Below are 20,560 nucleotides of genomic sequence, written 5' to 3' on the forward strand. Positions count from 1 at the left end.
TTATTATGATTATTAATATTCTTATATAGTTACCCATGGTTTTCCCTCTCAATTGCTCTGAATTTCTTCAAGAAAATGAAGCAAAGAAATGAAGAATTTCCTTTAGTACTACCTTTTATGCTAATCTCTTGGTACCAAATTCTCTCCATTTCTGATTACCTTGGAGTGTTTATTTTGCTTTCACTTTTGAAAGACACCTGTCTTTGTTTGTTTTGTGCTGCTACAACAGAATACCTGAAACTGGGTAATTTATAAAGAACAGAAATTTACTTCTTACAGTTCCAGAGGCTGGGAAGTCCAAGATCAAGGCATCAATGTTTGTTCTGGTGTCCATACGTGGCAGAAGGGCAGGCTAGCTGAATGTTTTGTGATGCCCCTTTTAAAAGGGCCTTAATCCTACAAAAGAGGGGTGGCCTGATCCCTTCTTAAAGGCCCCATCTCTTAATACTATTACATTGGCAACACCTGAATTTTAAATGGACACATTCAAACCATACCAACACTTTTTGCAGATTAAGAATTCTAGGCTGGCCAGGTGTGGTGGCTCACGCCTGTAATCCCAGCACGTTGGGAGGCCGAGGCGGGTGGATCACGAGGTCAAGAAATCGAGGCCATCCTGGCCAACTTGGTGAAACCCCATCTCTACTAAAATACAAAAAATTAGCTGGGCATGGTGGCGCACGCCTATAGTCCCAGCTACTCGGGAGGCTGAGGCAGGAGAATTGCTTGAACTCGGGAGGCGGAGGTTGCAGTGAGCCAAGATTGTGCCACTGCACTCCAGCCTGGCACCTGTCTACAGAGCAAGACTCTGTCTCAAAAAAAAAAAAAAAAAAGGCTGCCATTTTTTATTTCTAGCCCCTTATAGGCATCATTCCACTCTCCTTCAGCTTCCATCATTCCTGTTGAAATACCAGTCGTCAGATAGACTGTTGTTCCTGTTACATTTAATGCATACTCTTTCCTCTGGTTGCTTTCCCAGTGCTCTTTGTTTTTGGTCTCGGTAGTTTTACAATGCTGCACCTGGGAGTTTTCTTTGCAGTTGCTCTGCTTGGTATTCAAAGAGCTTACTGAATGTTGGTTTGATATCCCTCGTCAGTTTGAGCATTTTCAGCCAGTATCTTTTTATTGCTTCTTCCCATTTGCTGCTTTCCTCTAGTACTCACTATCCCTGTTAGACATTTTTACCATGTTCCAGAAGTATCTCTTCCTTTTTTGAATCTTTTTTTCTTTCTGCACTTCAGACTGAATATTTTTATGGACCTAACCTACAGTTTACTAATCCTGTCTTCTCTGCTTTGTCAGATCAGTGGTTTATTGAGTCATCAATTTCAATTATATGCTTTTCTGTTCTGGAGTTTCCATTTGATTTTAAAAACTGGACTTCAGTTCCCTGGCTATGTATTCCCACGTTGACATCTATTTTTTGAAATATATTACATTGATTTTAAAGTCCCTGACTGACAACCATATTATCTGGAATACTAATGGATATGCATTTTGTTGTTGTTGTTACTGAAATTTGGCCCTGTTGCCTGGCATCTTGGCGGCTTTTTTTTTTCTTTTTTTTCTTTTTTTTTTTTTTGAGACGGGGTATTGCTTTGTCACCCAGGCTGGAAGTACAGGTGGCTTATTGCATGTTTGAACTCCTGAGCTCAAGCGAAATTCCCACCTCAGCCTTCTGAGTATCTGCGACTGCAGGTGTATGCCACCATGCCCAGCTAATAAAACAAAAATAATTTTGTAGAGATGGAGGCTTGCTATGTTGCCCAAACTGGTCTTAAACTCTTGGCCTCAAGCGATGTTCCCACTGTAGCCTTTTGGCATTTTAAAAATTAAATACTAGATGTTGTGGATGGGAAATAGTAGTGGCTCTGAATAATGTTGCGTCTCTCCAGAGAGGATTGACTTTTCTTGTGGCAGATGGTTAGAGCAGGGGCAGATAGGAAATAGCTTTTCAGGGATCTTAACTGAAGGGCAGGTCCTTTTCTCATGGTGCCTTGAACTCCTCAGCAGTGTGACTGCAGAAGCCATCCTCTGTCCTTAGCCTCTTAGCTCTCACTTGCTGCTTGGATCCTTGGTCTCTTGCCGCATGCAAATACTAAAGAGTAATAGTGTACAGAAAGTCGGGCTCACTGTTGCGTGGTTCTCTTTCCCAGGGTAAGTCTTAGCGCCTCTACTCTCTCTGCCTTGGAATTTGCCCACAGCTCTTGTTTCTCCAGCCCCGTGAGAGCCCTCGTCATTGCGCTCTCTCCAGCCGCTCCACCCCGGTTGCGGGGGAAAAATGACAGAGTGTGTTGGGCTCACTTAAATGTGTTTCCCTTCCCCTGAGATCTTGGCCCCTCAAGTGCTGGCTGTTTTGTTTGTTTCCATAGCCTTTAAAGAGCTGGGTTTCTATGTATTTTATCCAGCTTTTATCGCTGTTCTTGTCTGAAGGGTTGGCCTGCCATAAGATCCTCTATAGCAAAAGTATACATGTATAAAATTATAAAAGTATGAGAAAAAGGGTATAGTAGGAAAAGTGAGTCATCCTACCTATATTTCCCTTAACCATCCAGCCCCAAACATCAGACAATACCAATCACTGTTATCTTTTTAATGTACCCTTTCAGAGGTTTATAGAATTTTCACACACACACACACGCACGCACGCACGCACGCACGCAGATGGTAGCCTATTCATGCTCTTGTACTAAATCTTTTTTTTTTTTTGAGGTGGAGTTTTGCTCTTGTTGCCCAGGCTGGAGTGCAATGACACAATCTCGGCTCACTGTAACCTCCGCCTTCCAGGTTCAAGCAATTCTCCTGTCTCAGCCTCCTGAGTAGCTGGGATTACAGATGCCCGCCACTACACCTGGCTAACTTTTGGTATTTTTAGTAAATATGGGGTTTCACCATGTTGGTCAGGCTGGTCTTGAACTCCTGACCTCAGGTGATCTGCCCACCTCGGCCTCCCAAAGTGCTGGGATTACAGGTGTGAGCCACCGCACCCAGCTTTTTTTTTTTTTTTTTTTTTTTTGAGACAGAGTCTCACTCTATTGCCCAGGCTACAGTGCAGTGGTGCGATCTCAACTCATAACTTCCGCCTCCTGGGTTTAAGCTATTCTCCAGCCTCAGCCTCCTGAGTAGCTGGGACCACAGGCATGCACCGCCACACCAGGCTAATTTTTGTATTTTTAGTAGAGATGGGGTTTCACCATGTTGGCCAAGCTGGTCTCAAACTCCTGACCTCAAGTGATCTCTTTGCCCTGGCCTCCCACAGTACTGGGATGACAGGTATGAGCCACTCCGCCCAGCCTCATATAGAGTTTCAAATAATTTCTACTCCACCAGCAATGAGTGAGAGTACACTTAGGCACTTAGGTTTTCCTTGTTTATCTAGAAAATACCTCCTTGCTTTTGGAAACCCTCCCTGAAGGATTCCTGTTAGAAAACCCCAGCCCCAGGGAACTGGCTTCGAGGCAGGAGTGACATCCTGTGAGTTGTTTCCTGCCTTAGCCCCATTTGGCTCAAGCCACAGCCTGGTTAACTGAAGTTTGCAAGAGTTCCTTTGCTTTCTTGGCCTACATTGTATAATATTTGGCAAGAATATACAATTATAAAGAAAATAAAAAGAGGCAGGCACAGTGCCTCACGCCTGTCATTCTAGCACTTTGGGAGGCTGAAGCAGAAGGACTGCTTGAGGCCAAGAGTTCAAGACCAACCTGGCCAACATGGTGAGACCCCATCTCTAAAATAAAGAAAAAAGTCTAACAGATTCTGTATGAGTCAGGGTTCTCTAGAAGGACAGAACTAATGGAATAGATACATATTCCATATACATATACATGTATATATATGTATATGTAAAGGGGAGATTACTAAGTATTAACACACATGATCACAAGGTCCCACAATAGGCCGTCTGCAGGTTGAAGAGCAAGTAGAGCCAGTCTGAGTTTCAAAACTGAAGAACTTGGAGAAGCATCCAGCACAGGAGAAAGATATAGGCGGGGAGACTAAGCCAGTCTCTCTCTTCACATTTTTCTGCCTGTTTATATTCTAGCGAATTGGCCACTGATTAGATTGTGACCACCCAGATTGAGGGTGGGTCTGCCTTTCCCAGCCCACTCATTTGAATGTTAATCTCCTTTAGCAACACCCTCACAGATACATCCAGAATCAATACCGTGTGTCCTTCAGGCCAGTCAAGTTGACACTCAGTATTAACCATCACAGAGGCCTATTCCTTCAGGCTTTTTTTTTTTTTTTTGTCCCAGTATTTGAGAGCGTCCTAGCCATGTTTTACCCTGATTAAAAGATTAACCCCTTCATCTCGCATAGCACAGCAGCCAAGAACCAAGTACCCGAGCCTCTGCCTGTTTCCTATGGCTGAGGGGAGGTGGATGTTCAGTAGCTATTAGCACAGCATCTGGCCAGAGTAGCCACTCAGACTGTCTACCATCATATGATTGTTGGATCAAATTCTGAAGGTATAGGAAAGTAGAAGAGACCAGCAAAACTCCCTTAATCTGGGAGTCTCTTTGAAAAACAATTTTGGCCGGGCGCGGTGGCTCACGCCTGTAATCCCAGCACTTTGGGAGGCCGAGGCGGGTGGATCACGAGGTCAAGAGATCGAGACCATCCTGGTCAACATGGTGAAACCCCGTCTCTACTAAAACTACAAAAAATTAGCTGGGCATGGTGGCACGTGCCTGTAATCCCAGCTACTCAGGAGGCTGAGGCAGGAGAATTGCCTGAACCCAGGAGGCGGAGGTTGCGGTGAGCCGAGATCGCGCCATTGCACTCCAGCCTGGGTAACAAGAGCGAAACTCCGTCTCAAAAAAAACTAAAAAAAGAAAAGAAAAACAATTTTAAAAAACTATTATGGTATTATAAATTAGGTTTGTAGCTAGAAAAACTCAGGTTTGCTTGATTTTTTTTTTTTCTTTTTTATAGAGGTAAAATGCACATAAACGAACACCCCTTAAAAGTGATTTAGTACACTCACGGTGTTGTGCCACCACCACCTCTAGCTGGTTCACAACATCTTTACCTGAAAGAAAACCTGGGACCGGAGTCTGACACTTGTTTTTTGTTTTTTTTGCTTTTGAGATGGAGTCTCACTCTGTTGCTCAGGCTGGAGTACAGTGGCACAGTCTCAGCTCACTGCAACCTCTACCTCCCAGGTTCAAGCGATTCCCCTTCGTCAGCCTTCCAAGTAGCTGGGATTACAGGTGCCGGCCACTGTGCCTGGCTAATTTTCGTGTTTAGAGACGGGGTTTTGTTGGCCAGGCTGGTCTCAAACTCTTGATCTCAGGTGATCTACCTGTCTCGGCCTTCCAAAGTGTTAGGATTACAGGCATGAGCCACCATGCTGGGCCCCGAATTTAATTTTTAAAACCAGATAGAAAGGGACCTGGTGAGCTCTGAGACAGGCCTTGCACGTGAGGACACGGGACCCAGACCCTAGCACACTCCCACCATCCTATGCTCGTCCTCACCTTGTGAGGGACACCAGAGTCTGTACTGGGGGGGTTGGTGGGGTGGGGGAGGATGCCCCCACTGGCCATTTTGGACCTGGATTTGCATCCACCGCCTCTGCCACCCTGGCTTTCTCTGTGCTGTCGGCATTTCCCCTCTCCGGCTTTCAGTTTAATTTTCTGAAAATATGGGATTAAAAATAATACCATTGTCAGGGGTTTGGGAATCACATGAAATGTAATTACGTGGTCTAAAAACGTGCTCTAAAATCCATGAAACCCTTTGGGGCTCCAAGCTGCCGTCATGCTGGCCCCTAGCCCCTGGGGAGGCACCGGCTGGAGTCGGGGCTGTCAGGTGGGATGGGAGCTGGCTGGGGCCCATCCCCTTCTCTGTTCCAGCCAGGACAGAGGTCACCCCCTCCCGAGGCACTGGGGCTGACGTTGAGAGTGGTGTGGGCTCTGGGCTGATTTGACGTTTCAGGAACATCAGCTGACGGGTCTTCAGAGCTGAGTGCAGGCCAGGGCAGAGGCAGCATGACCCCGTCTCCCTTTCCTCCTGTGAAAGCCCCTCATGAGAATAAAAATGAGATAATGGAAAGATGGAAAAATACTTCGGAAAGGGCTGCAGACAGTCCTGGCAGGAAAGGAAACAGAAACTGGTTTCAACGTGGCTCCAAAGAGCCATTTGAGGTCAGTGTCACAGCAGGCCATCCCTACTTACACGTGTGCTTAATGTCTTTAAGAAAATTCTCTATTTAAAAAAGAAATTGAGTGTCCTCTACAAAAACAATTGTTATTCTACCCTCTGAAAAAAGGGGCCTCCTTCTAGAATTGAGTGCTCAGGGTCCATGTCTCACTTTTTATTTGGTCAGGTGCTTTTATCTTGTTTTTCGTTGTTTGTTTTGGTTTTCTTGGGATGGAGTCTCACTCTGTCGCCCAGGCTGGAGTGCAGTGGCACGATCTCAGCTCACTGCAACCTCCGCCTCACAGGTTCAAGCAATTCTCCTGCCTCAGCCCCCAGAGTAGCTGGGACTATAGGCTTGTGTCGATGGGGTTTCTCCATGTTGGCCAGGCTGGTCTTGAACTTCTGACATCAAGTGATCTGCCCACCTCAGCCTCCCCAAGTGCTGGGTTTACAGGCATGAGCCACCATGCCCAGCCATTTATCTTGTTTTCTAAGCTGCCTTAAGAGTGTGTGGCCAAAGGGAAGCACTGGCCACGTGGCTGTCCTAGCAGGAGGCTCCTCGCTGGGCCTCATCTTCCTCCGCAGCTGTGAAGTGAGGCGGAGGGATGTGCCAGTGACCTGAGCCCGCTCTCTCTGTGGCTGTCCCCTGGGAGGTTATACCTTCTGTTATGAAGATGACCAGCCTCCTGCTAATGACAATCAACTCCTGGATGGGTGGGCAGCCAGCCACCGTCCAGGAGGGCGAGCCAGCACAGCCCCTCAAGCAGAGGCATCCCTTTCTGCCTCCTCACGGGGTGCGCATGTCCAAGTATCAATGGGTATATTGAGGCAACAGAGCATTCGAGTAACACAAGGGTCTCAGATTCCTTTGACTTTGCTGCTTTAACCTGCCTGGCTCCAGCCTGCTGCACAGAGGTAGTGGGGCCTGCTGTGCCTTGTGGATTTGGAGTTCTCTGGCTGCAGCCCTGGCATGTGAAGCACCCTCTTTGCATCTGCTGAGTACCTATCTGACTTGGTAGGCCGTGCCGTGGCGCATCCCTGTGGCGCGGAGCCGCCAGGATGCATGCTGGCCCTGGTCCAGCCTCCCTGCTCCGTGGGCATGTGAGCGTAGAGCAGGAGGCCCAGAGGAAAGAACTGGAGTTGTTTGTCTTTATTCCCTCGTGACCACACTCCAGGGGTTAGTTGGGGACCTTGAGGGTTGCTAAGCACCCCAGCTGCCACCTGGCAACAGGCAGCACCCAGAAAACCCACTCAGCCCACACCTGCTGCCAGGTGGAGCTGTAGAACTGAGCCCCTCTGACTTGTACTCGGAATCACTTCCCAGGGATCGCAGCATGGCTGAGGGAGGGTGTGGGGGGGTTGGAGGGAGGACAGGGACAGGCTTGTGCTTCCTTCAGACACAGCCTCTGCGGTCAGCTGGCCCTGTGCCTGGGCCTCCCTCAGGGAGGAGAGGACTGTCCACAGTGCCCACCTCAGACAGGAGGCTGCAGCCGGGACATGTAGAGGGAGAAGCCAGGGCGGACTGCGCGGGGTCTAGGGTGGAAAGCCATCCCTGTCTTCACCCGTGGACCCCTGGGGAGCCGGCTGATGTGGTTGCTGGGTGGGCTTCCATTCAACTCTTGGGGACTGCACAGACAGCACAGCTGCCTCTCTCCACCTCTCCTTCTGCTGTTACCCACACACAGGGTCACCTGTGACTAGGGATGGTGTTTTTCCTTTGTGCCAGTCTTACAAGGAAGAACTCCCCACTGACCACAAGCATCAGACTCCCCTCTCAGGAGCTGTGGAGCTTGGGATGCTGGGAGGCTGCCATTTCCTAAGCTTGGATTTGATCTCTTGCTTTTCTGAATGTCCCTCCTTTGTGACCCTTCCCCAAGCCTGGTCACTGTTCCCCTCAAGACCTTTTGCTATGAGGACAAGGAATCATCAACCCTGAGCCCTGTTCTGATAGGCGCTTGGTAGGGGAGAGGGGAATCGGGGCCAGAGGCCAGTCGCCTCTTGGCCTAGGGTTGGGCTTTTAGTGCCAAGCCCTATCGTGCCACTGTTATCCTGGCAACAGTGACGTCGGGGCTGGGGGACCAATAAGTGGGAAGAGGAGACGAGGCTGGTGTCAAGGGGGAGGGTTGTGCCTCTGCCACTCCATAGATGTTCTTCGTCATGATATGCTCGGCATGTAATGTAATGGATCAAACCCATCGTCTATTTCGCAGGAGACACACAACACCAGCCTTGCATTGTACTCACTATCGTAACTTCTTCACAGACCCACCCGCAGAGATATCTAAATGTTTTTAGTTTTTCTTTTAGCCTCAAGTGCCTCTCGGTGTGAGAACAGCCAGGTGCATCCCCGTGATGCGGAGTGCGCACTGGTCCTTCTGTCAGTTTCAACTCCTACCTCTTGGATGTCACAGAATGTTTTTCAACATTCCAGGGCTTAGCAAAACAGATCTGCATTTTAGATAATGCAGATGATGAACCCACAGAAAACAGGTTGTCTTAAAGTAGTGCTGGGTTCCTGGTGGCAGTGGGAGGACGCTGGCCTTGTGGGGATGGACCCAAGCAGAGCTGGTGAGGGCAGTACTGTTGATGGCCCGTGCGTGGCTGTGTGGCCTCTGACCTGGGCTCTGTTGGGCTCCGGCAGGTCTTAAGCCTTTGCCACATCCTCCAGCAGAAATTTTCTCCAAACAGTTGCAGAATTGCTGGAGAATTGTAGAATTGTCCACTGTGGCCAGTGTTGTGGTGCATTCTATGTTTATTTGGCTATAAGAATTGAAGTTTTGTTAGTAATATTAAGTGTAGTTTTATTGAGCGTTTACTTTGTGCTAGGCCCTGGATAGTGTTTTTATTGGATTATTTCATTTAATGAGGTATCTCTTTTACTAGCTGGCACTTCCTCCCAGCTCTATTTGGGAGATGTGTTAACATGAAGAATCAGGTAGTCCTTGGACCACAGCTGGCCTGCGGGTATCTGCTTTGTTTGACCTTCTCAGAGTGTTAACATTTTCTAATATTTAAAAATTTGTGCACTCTACATAAAAGCCTGGATTTCTGACTCGCATAGAAATTGGAAAGATCTGGTAACGACGGCTGTGAGTAAGACTTGCATTCACATTCTAGTTAGGTCGCTTGGCTAAGTACTTATTCCCTCTTGAGCCTGGGAGTTCAAGACCAGACATGGCAAGACCTTATTGCTACAAAAAATTAAAAAATATATATATCCAGGCATGGTGGCATGTACCTATAGTTCCAGCTACTTGGGAGGCTGAGGCAGGAGGATCACTGGAGGCCAGGAGATTAAGGTGCAGTGAGCCATGATTGCACTTCGGCGCTCCAGCCTGGGAGACAGTGAGACCCTGTCTCAAAAAAAAAAAAAAAAAAAAAAAAGAATGATCAGACCACAGGCATTTCGGGCACTGAGGATATATATAGCTGTGAGCAGAACAGATTCTGGTACAGGTGACACACTGAACAGACGTGCTATGTCAGGAGCTGGGAAGGGCTGTGGAGAGAAGCCAAGCACAGGAAGGAGCTTAGGGAGTGCTGCGGGTAAAGATGGAAGTTTTGTCTATTTAATTGTCTTGGACCTTTATGCCCAGGGTGGCACTGAGCTGCTGCATCTGGGTCAAGGACAGAAGCAGGTGGTGTTTGCCTCTGCCACAGACATTGCAAGCACAGCTTCCACCAATCACAGATACGAGCCTTCCGCATCCTTCTCGACACCGGGCTCCAGGCAGCTGCTCTCTGCCTGTCAGAGTTGGCACAGCACTTGTTACTACAGAGTCCTAGAGCTGCGCTGTTCAGTATGGTAGCCACTTGTCATGTGTAGCTATTTCATTAAATTTGATTAAAATAAAAATACACAAAGCCAGTCTTTTTTTTTTTTTCAGTCTTTTAGTACCTCTGGCCATATTTCATGCGCTCAATAGCTAAATGTGGCTGGTGGCTACCATACTGGACCACAAAGATACGGAGCATTTCTGTGAGTGCAGGAAGTTCTGTTAGCACTATTCTAGAGGATGGTGGCTTGCCCCTTGGGCCAGGTCTCCTAGTTGACAGCTCATTAACTCACCAAACCTCTGAGGGGTACCAGCTCTTTGCCAAATATTCATGGTGAGGGTTCCAGGTACCACACACGTGACCATCTTTGGGGCCAGTGTGCTATCTCCTGAGACTGAAGTTACCTTGGTCCACACGGTGGCCCCTGTCTCTGGGGACTGCACCCGAGGCCAGGCCAGTGACCAGAAGTCCCACATGTTCGTTGTCCCCTCTCCTGCTTTGGCAGGGTGAGAGCTCTGGGCCGACCCTGGGTCTGTGTGATTTCCACACTGTTCCAGATGACATGGCCTGGTGGCTCGTTAGTCTGGCTCCACTAACACAGATTAACTGTGGCCCTGCTTCTCTTGGGGCCTTTCAATCTGGGAACACTGGCCTGGTGCCTGTTCTCATGCTGGAGGTCTTGTTTCCAAATATGCTGACTTTTAAAGTTATGCCGCTCCTCCCTCCTCTAAATTCCCACAGCATTTGGCTGAAGATGCGAAGCACTCCTGCTCTGGGAGACCAGTCACCCCCATGCATGACCATCGCCCCACCCGTTCAAGCTCTTTGGCGTACTGTTTGCCTTTGACCTGCCCAGCATTTAGCTAGGGGACATGCATAGATGACGAGTGACTGTTCCTCGAGTCACTGAGGTTGTGAACATGCCTCTTGGGTAGGGGCAGCACACGCGGGCCCCCAGTCTAAATGGCGGCAGTATTGGAGTCTCCAGATTTCACACATTGTGGTCCTTCGTCCTTTTATCAGGGAGAGGTGAGCTGTTTGGGCTCTGGCCTCCCAAGGTTACTAGGCCTGGTCCTTCTTCATTCCCTGCCTCCCTCAGCCACCTCTGCTCAGGTAGTCAGGCCATGATGGACACTCTGGTGGGATCCAGCTTCCAAAGTGGACACTCTAAGAATCTGGATGAATTAGGACCAGAACAGACTGGTTTATGAAGTATCTGTGGGTATGCTCACAGCCTATGATGGGTTACAGTGACATATATTTGTTGTGTGTACTTAAACACATGGCACTTAGGACACACATGGACACACCCACCCCACAGACAAGCAGACACTGTAGGCAGTGGATGTGCGCATCCAGATGCATGTATGTACATGTGCAAGTGCTCGCGTGTGGACACACACATATACACATATACACACACACACACTCACACACATGCACTCCCAGCCACCTGGTGTTGGTCTCTTTCCACTTCACTGTCTCCCTCTTATAAGGATGCTGGAGAAACTTAGCATCTCACCAGCCAACCTCATTTATCCAAATCCCTCCTGACCTCCTTGCTGTAATGAACTCCTGACTGCCTCATCAGAGCCTCAGCGGTAACAGCTCGGAGGCCCCTGGGAGCAGTGCTGACTGGTTCTTTCCATCTCAGTCCCGAGCCAGTGCAAAGCAAGGCCTGGCATGACTCACCCCTGTGTAGAAGGGGGGCTTGGCTGGTTCCTTTTTGGAGCCCTGTGGAGGCCATGCTGACAGATTGCCCTGGTCGGGGAGGCAGGGGGCTCACAGCCCACCTGAGCAGCTCAACAAATCTGCTCTTAGCCAAGATCCCAGCCCAGGAGTCCAGTATCTCCCCAGGCTCCTCCCAGCCCTCCACCCCACTGCAGGCCTGCTCGTTGCCCAGGGCAGGCCTGGGTGCTTCTCCCAAGGATCTGGGCCGGCTCTTGCTTTACCCAGGAAACCTAGGAACTTCTAGGGCTTGTTGTTTTCCTCTGGACTTTGATTCTTTTCCCAGAGAGGGTTAGGGCCTTGACTTGTATTACCATGTTGTATTTTTAGGATAACCATTAAGGACTTGCAGGGCTGAGGAGATGGAGAGACTTTACCATCATTCCTCTCTGCAGAGCTGCATGTTGGCACCCAGGGTTTGGCCATGTCCCGCTCCTCCGGGCCAGCCTTCCACCAGTGCTCAGCTCCTCCCGCGGGTCTCTTCTCTCAGTTTCAGGGAATGGGAGTTCACCAGCTCTCAGGGCAGCACATTCTTTGAAGTGATTGACTCTTGAACTGTTTGACTCTTTAAAAATTCTCCCTTCTCTGAAAGCAACACTCTGTTCCCCAGCAGCCTTTTCTCGTTAGCTTTCCCTCTTGGGGCCTCCAAAGCAAGTCTTGTCCGTTTTCCACACAATAGCTTTCCTCAGACTGAAAGACTGCTCCGTGATCATACAACCCCCTCTCCTCCGGGCTGATTCCCAGCCCCTCAGCATGGCCCACCCTCAGATGCTGGGAATCAGGCCCCCTCACCCTGTGGTCATTCCCTGATGAAGCCCCAGGTGATTGGTTTCTTCCTAAGGTTAGGGCAGGGGTCCTGGGGCTAAGGACCAGCCTGGTTGAGCTGGACCAGGGCCCTTATTTTCTGTCACACAGCACAGAGCCACGGGGCTTGTTCAGGCAGCTACTTTATGCTGGGAATTCATTTTATTTTAATTTTTTGTTGGGGACAGTCTTGCTCTGTTGCCCAGGCTGGAGTGCTATGGCATGATCTCAGCTCACTGTAACCTCTCCCTCCCGGTTCAGGTGATTCTCATGCTTCAGCCTCTCAAGTAGCTGGTACTACAGGTGCCTGCCAACCATGCTTGGCTAATTTTTGTATTTTTATTAGGGATGGGATTTCACCATGTTGGCCAGGCTGATCTTGAACTCCTGACCTCAAGTGATCTGTCTGCCTTGGCTTCCCAAAGTGCTGGGATTACAGGCATGAGCCACCATGCCCGGCCTGAGAATTCATTTAAAATCTAATAGTATCTCAAATGGTAGCTGTCCCCCCTCTACCCATGGCAATATTGGTACACTGCGTCCCCCCACTCTGGTCTCCTGCAGTTGTTTTTCATTTTGGGGATTCAGGTAGAGGCTCTGACCTCTGTCCCTTCTGAATTTCATCCTGTACAATTCACCAGATCACCACAGAGCAAAAGCCACATGAGCCACTTGTCCCATGACACGCCAGCCACCCATTTCTAAATACAGCCTCCGTGTCTTCAGAGAAGTTCTCCTTCTGGAATGATTCACACTTTAAATAAAGAAAGAGGCCTAAGAGACACCCATTTTGTAGGTGAGGAACCAAGCCCCTGGCGTGAAGTGCTTGCTCAGGCCTGGGGGCCTTTGCAGCATAACCCCAGATCAGTGAGCTTTGCTTTACCCCCCAAAACCCCTGGGTGATGTGGCTGCTCCTCTGACAGATGTTATGATTTTAAACATGCTTTGTTTCTTCGGCAAAGCCCCCTTTGGCATTTGCTGAAGAAGTCATTACTATCATCACATCTGTTGCCTCAACCTCAATGGACACTCCTCTGTTTAGTCCAGGTCGTCAGATAAAAAGTAGCTTTGAATGAAGGAAGGGTCCTTTTTCCACAGTCCAGTTCTCTGGAACTCTGCCAGCCTCTGCCAAAAGTCACAGTCCCAGAGCAAAGCCACCGCAGGCCACAGCTTCAAGACGCCACGCCTGAACAGGCGCAGTCCTGGGAGAGAGGTGGCCTCTTTGTCCTCAAGCAATTTTTATAAAGGAGAAACAACACCAAAGGGACCCGAAGTTGATCACAATAATTCACATGATGATGAGTATCACCATTCAGTTGTGTACTGATTATTACAAATGCTTATTCAATGGATATATTCATTGTATATACAGAAGCAGTGTACAGGAATTGGTATGTATGAATCATAATGTTCAGCGGTGGACATTGGATAGCAATGGAATCCACAATGCCAGGAGCTTTAAAGAGATGGGGCGCACTGGCCAGGTGCGGTGGCTCATGCCTGTAATTCAAGCACTTTGGGTGGCCAAAATGGGTGGATCACCTGTGGTCATGAATTCGAGACCAGCCTGACTGGCATGGTGAAACTCCATCTCTACTAAAAACACAAAAATCAGCCGGGCACGGTGGTGTGCACCTGTAGTCCTACCTACTCAGTAGGCTGGGGTGGGAGAATTGCTTGAACCAGGGAAGTGGAGGTTGCAGTGAGCCGAGATAGAGGAATGCACTCCAGCCTGGGCGACAGAGTGACTCCATCTCAAAAAAAAAAAAGTTGGGATGTGTTTCAATAAGGTTCTGAAAATCACACTATAAAACAATTGTAACAGTAAAAAAGGATTAAGAGGAAAAAATATACAAAGAATGTGGAAGTTGCCAAGTGACCCTCCAGCCCCCAGGCACTTCCCTGCTGCACCTTCCCCTGCAGCAGCTCCTCACAGCGGGGTCCTGTGCCATCCTTGGGCTTTGGGAATGGGGTGAGGTCACCGCATGCTGTGTCCTGGGGTGTGAAGCCATTTCCACCTTGAAGCGCTTCACACTGGCTTTGAGGGTCACGTTTTCAGCTTCTTCCTTACCCCCAAGTCCTTGGTTGCAGGTTTTGCCTCTTAGTTTGATATGGCTGGAGGCAATGTTCTTGGTAGGTAGAATCTTCCAGAGTGTTGTACAAATCACTCACAGGCACGCGCACACACACACCCCCACACACACACACACACACACCAGCTGTTCCTTTCCTCTAAGTTTCTTTTCCTTGAAATCTTGCTCCTCAAGAGACACTTCTCAAACCTCAAGCGCATGTGGGTGCCTCAAGGTCCGTGGTTCCCCACCCTGATAAGCACAGGTGACGCTGAAGCCACAGCCCCACTGGCCACACTCTGGGTAGGGCAGCTGAAGTCCAGGGAGTGGGCTCAGCTGAACTAGGGCTGTGCCCCCAGCACAGGCTGGACCACTCCATGTGGTAGTGACGAGGGTGACCTGAGTTTCCACAGGTGTTGTTGGCAGCTCAGGTCCTCAGGCAGCAGCTCCCAGTGCATGGGGAGGCGGGCAGGCGCCTGCTGTTGGTGTTGGGGAGCAGCAGGCCTCTGTCGGGATCTGGGGCTGTCCTGGATCAGGCCCCACATGTTCAGTGCAGTTGGGTACTTTCCGAGTACATGGTACCCACTCATGCCTGCTCTGAGGTGGGCCTTTGCCACATGGGCCCCACCTCTCCTCAGCCAGTGAGGAGGAGCACTGGACAGTGAGGCTGGGGAGGACAGGTGACCCACCAGTGTCCTTAGGCCACAGGGTGGGATGGAGCCACGGAGGCAGCACCCTTCTCCTCCTCCTCTTCTCTGCTCAATGTGGGTTCCAGGGAAGACTCCAGCAGCTGCTGCCACCACCATCCCTGCCCCCCCCACCCCTGCCTGGTGCCTGGCAGTGGCAGCTACCGAATGTCTTTGAGGACCTCAGATGCTACAAGGGCAGTGGATTGCAGAGGAGGAGCAGACCGGGATGCTGGGAGCGATATCGGGGCAGTTGTAATTCTTTACTGAGGCAGCTGCCAGACCATTTCTGTGAGGAGAACCCACTTAGAGGGGCTTCCTGATTTCCCAAGCTGGGGCAGCACAGAGCCCTGAGGAGGGTGTTGAGAGACAGGGCCAGAGCCACACGCTCAGGGCCTCACTGTGTTACAAAACACCAGGGGTTCAGTCTGGGTCCGGCTGCTTGCACAGAAAGCCAATCACTGTGACAGCAAGTATTGTAGAGGAAGAAGGCTTTAATTGGGTGCTGCATTAGAGGAGATGGGTACTCAGTCTCGAATCCATCTCCCTGTCCTAAATCTGGGGTTTATAAAGCAGGGAAGAAATGGAACAATGTGTAAGAGAACAGGAATGAGAGGTCCTGAGTCTCGTTGTCTGGTTGTGGTGATCTGGTTGGTAAATTTCAGTTATTCAATACTTCTTTTTGAGAGGCCGAAAGTCCTTTCCTGAGGAAGGAACTCAGATAAAATGAATATAAGTTTCAAGCTTTAAGACAGAGGGATCAATTTCCATGTTTATTTTAAAGAACAGTATATGGGACCTATTGGAAAGGTTTCAACCGATGTTCCCAGGCACTGGGGAGACCTTCACATCTGTAGCAGAACAACATGAATGCAGGTGAGAGAACTGGGGTGGGAAGAACACAAAAACCCATCCCAGGGATCTCAGAGCCCTGGTTTCAGGGTTCAGGGCCTGGTATAACCCTTTGGGACATGCAACAACTTCATCTCTCTGTCCCTAGGTTTTGTCACCTGCAAGATTGAGACAGTATTGTACATATATGATAATACAGGGTTGATGCAGTTTTAGCAAAGAAAAGGAACAATTTTGACTGTGGGTGGACAGTGTCTGTCACCTTGTGGGTGCTGTGTTCATGAGAGCTACAGAGTTAAACCAGCCCCGTTCTGTCACTTGGCTCCCCAGGAGGGCCACTGCCTTCCCCTAACCCAGTTTTGGCTGTGAGTCTCCTTGCTTCGTGCCTGGCCATAGGTTCTGCCTTCTCAGGTTATCTCCAGTCTGACCAGGAAGTCAGGAGCCAAGCCCAAAGGCCTTGAGGGATATTCCTTTCCTAAGAAAACTGTGGTCCTTCCAGAGAAGCCGAGGTCAGGGCTAGGATCGCAGCTGGAGGCAACAGGAAGTTCCGTGTTTATTTTCAGTTTAAAAAGTGTTTTAAAAACAACCACCAGCATCATAGAGCAACTTTGAAAAACATTTAAGGTTTTCCCTGAATTTGGTCCCCCCAGTTAAATGAGCCTTTTCTCTTTGCATTTATCCCTTGGCCTTTATTTATATGCACACAGGGATCCCAGCATCACCTTCATGGAATACAATTTTATCCTGCTCTTCTCTCTGTCACTTTATTGTTGCAATGATAAACTATACTCTTGTTTTGTTATGGTCATTCTTAAGGTTGTAGAATCTTCCATCCAGAGGATGTGTCTGTTTAATCAGCCGTTTGCTGGGCATTGGGGCTACTTGCAGTTTTTCTACAAGTGTTAAGTCACGCTGCAATGCAGATCATCTTCTATGTATATCTTTTTTACTTCTGTTGGATTTTGAGAGATAAATTCTCAGAAGAGCTTTTAATGGGTCAAAGGCTTGGAACATTTTTATGACTCTCAAAACATATAGCATCTGTTGTCTTTGGAAGAGCAGGCTCTGCCTCCATGCTGGGGAGACCACACCACATCCATCAGCCCTGGGACCCTGAGCAGTCCTGGGCGCTGCTATGGTCGGCCTCTCCCCTGCACCCCTGCCCCCTGCTGTGGGACACATTTGACAAGTCACTGGGATCTCAGCCTCCTTCCTTCCCCAGGAACACAAATGAAGGGGTGCTGGAGTCTTTAGCCAGGCCCTGGAATGGTAATGGGGCATCTTCTATGTGTGTGTGAGCATACTAGAAGGTCCAAAGCTAGCACCACACAGTCATGAAGGGGGCCAGGATCTGGGAATGGGTTTAGAACCCCTGAAGCTCGAAGGGCAAACAAGGTCAGCACCAATAGAGAGGCACCAACAAAGTGGGTGTCAGTGAGGAAGGAGGAAAAGGCACCCCTGGGCAGGGGCCAGGGCCTTTCTGGAGAGGTGACATGTGAGGTAGGTGTCGAAGGTGTGGGGAGGGAGGGACGTTCCACAGAGTGATGCCAGAAGCAGGGGATGGGGTGAGGGGAGGGTACAAAGAAAATAGTCCAGCTCGTCTACCTGTCTACCCCGAAGGGCCACAAGGAGAGCAGTGGGGGATAGCATTAGGAAGACAGGTCAGTGGCATGGTGACGGGGGCCGGGGCTCCACTGAGGGTGCTGGGCACCGGTGTCGCACAGCTTAGAGGACATCCAGACACCGTGCCGAAGGCAGACTGAATCAGAGGAGCCAGCTAGCGCCTGGGAGACACGTTCAGAGGCAGTCACCAGAGGCCCCGAGGCTTGGGGGATGGCAGCTGGTGGAGGGGACCCTCCCTCCCGTGGGCCTTCGCCTCCAGTACCCTCCTCCTCCTCTCCCCGCTGTAGGTTCCACGTCTTCTTTCTTCTGCACCCACTGCCATCTTGTTTAAGACCTGTCTTGTTACAGAATGACTCCAGGTGGACTGTCTGCCTGCCTCACTTTTCGAGGTTGACTCTAAGGTTTCCACAAACCACACCGGGAATTGGCAGCCTTAATTTACAGCCATAGCTCCCTTCTTGTTATTTTTAAGATTGACAGTCATCGATTTCCTGCTCTTAGAATTCGTATGGGCTCTTAGCAAACGTGATGGAAATACATAATGGAAAACATGGAAATTCCCCCGGTCCCACCCCCAGAGAGAAGCTCACGGTCGTTTCGCTGATGGGGAGGCGCCTGTTTTGGGCTCCAGGGCTGCCCTGGTTTTGTGCCTCTGCTGTCCCTTTGTTCTGTGTTGGTAGACAGTCTCAGAGACCTGAGCCTTGCCGGGAGGAGGCCCAGCGGGGTCTGGAGGGAACCAGGATTGTGGTCAGGGGCACGGAGCTCCCCCAGGACTGGGTTGCACTCCGGGGTCCCCCAGGTTCCAAGGGAGCCTGAAGAAGCTTTTCTGAAGGGACAGAGCTCTGAGGTAGAGCCGGGAGGGCAGAAAAAGCCTGTGTGGGCTGTGGCCGCTGGAACCATTGCATGCAGGTGGGAGGGAGGCCAGCATGGTGCTGCGACATTCCTAAACCTCATGTGCCACGCCCCTCCTGCCTGCACACCTGACCAGGCCCCCCCCACACGCCTCACACATCTGTGCTCTTCTTCCCCAAGCAGCAGCCTGAATGCACACGTGGCCGGGGGTGCTGAGACTCAAATGGAAGGTGCCCCCTTCATTGTCCCACCTACAGTAAGTTGAGCTCACGAGGTCAGGCTGAGCGACCCAGAGGATTTGTGCCAATCCTGGCACATCTCACTGGAACTCAACCTAAACACTTTGGCCAGCTTTGAAGCCCAGAGGAACACTAGGCTCTACCTTTCTGAGCCACCTGCTGTCTCCACACTCTCAGTCACACTTCATAGCATGTGACAGTAGGAACAGCTAGACTACGCTGAGCACTTCCTGCAGACCAGCGCTGTTCTCAGTGCTTGCTGGCAATGAATAACGTGGCCCCCCTGCTTTCCTGCCCAGGAAACCAAGGCACTGGGAGGTTTAGTAACCTGCCTGATAGCCACAGTGAGTGCAGGCAGGGCTGAGGCTGAGCCAGGCCAGCACCCACAGTCCTGACAGCAGCATCCTCCTGCCCCGTGAGCCTCGAGCACACCTGAGCAGCACACTCCAGTACGCTGGGACCCCCAGGATTACTGAGCAGAGAAACCCAGCCCAGCGGACACTGCCTCCCACCTACCTCCTCCAGACTCCTCAGCTCAGCCTGCCCCTCAGGACTCTAGCAGCTGTCTCCCTTAAGAGGCTGTCCTCAAGAGCTGGTGGGGCTCCATCACTAGCTTTTCTTGAAACCCCCCCAGAGGCTCATCTCTTCTGCAAGCCAAGAGCTTTTTCTACCATATCTGGTTAGTTAGGTTCCAAGATGGGTCCTCGGGTCCCGCCCAGCATGCTTCCACCCGTTTCTTTGCATCGGGCATCCTCTTGCCACACCCGACTGGCAGAGGGGAATTGCCAAACACCAAGGTTGCCTAAGTTGCTCTTCCTGGGCTCAGGGCCTGGGAGAACCGGGTGCTACTTCCCGGGCTCAGGTGGAGCCAGGGCAGGGCACGCAGTGGGGTTACTTTGGTTTCTCATTACTATGCTGTAATACCATGCTTGTGGTTCTTAACAGTGAAGAGACATCACTGTGGAAATGGAAGAATAAGAGTATATTAGTCCATTTTCACCCTTCTGGTAAATACATACCCAAGATTGGGAAGGAAAAGAGGTTTAATTGGACTTACAGTTCCATATGGCTAGGGAGGCTTCAGAATCACGGCAGGAAATGAAAGACACTTCTTACATGGTGGTGGCAAGAGAAAATGAGGAAGGAGCAAAAGCGGAAACCCCTGATAAACCCACCGGATCTCGTGAGACTTCCTATCATGAGAATAGCCCGGGAAAATTGTCCCCCAGGATTCAATTACCTCCTCCTGAGTCCCTCCCACAACACATGGGAATTCTGGGAGATACAACTCAAATTGAGACTTTGAGTGAGGACACCAGCCAAACCGTATGATTCCATCCCTGGCCCATCCAAGTTTCATGTCCTCACATTTCAAAACCAACCACACCCTCTCAGTAGTCCCCCAAAGTCTTATTTCAGCAGTAACCCAAAAATCCATAGTCTGAAGTCTCATCTGAGACAAGGCAAATCCCTTCTGCCTATGAGCCTGTAAAATCAAAAGCAAGCTAGTTACTTCCTAGATACAATGGAGGGTACAGGAATTGGGTAAATATAGCCATTCCAAATGGAAGAAATTGGCCAAAACAAAGGGGTTACAGGCCCCATAAAAGTTTGAAATCCAGCAGGGTAGTCAATTTTTTTTTTTTTTTTTTGAGACGGAGTTTCACTCATTTTACCCAGGCTGGAGTGCAATGGTGCGATCTCGGCTCACCGCAACCTCCGCCTCCTGGGTTCAGGCAATTCTCCTGCCTCAGTCTCCTGAGTAGCTGGGATTACAGGCACT

General features: G+C 49.9%; 1 protein-coding gene across 4 annotated transcripts in view; it reads left to right on the forward strand.

Moving 5' to 3' along the window:
• ADCY3 (adenylate cyclase 3) overlaps positions 1-20,560 on the forward strand; it is a 101,263-nt gene that overhangs the window by 52,473 nt on the left and 28,230 nt on the right. The window lies entirely within an intron of this gene.

This window comes from Sapajus apella, unplaced genomic scaffold (assembly GCF_009761245.1).
Source record: "Sapajus apella isolate SASKATOON/1434 unplaced genomic scaffold, GSC_monkey_1.0 scaffold31, whole genome shotgun sequence".
Lineage (NCBI taxonomy): Eukaryota > Metazoa > Chordata > Mammalia > Primates > Cebidae > Sapajus > Sapajus apella.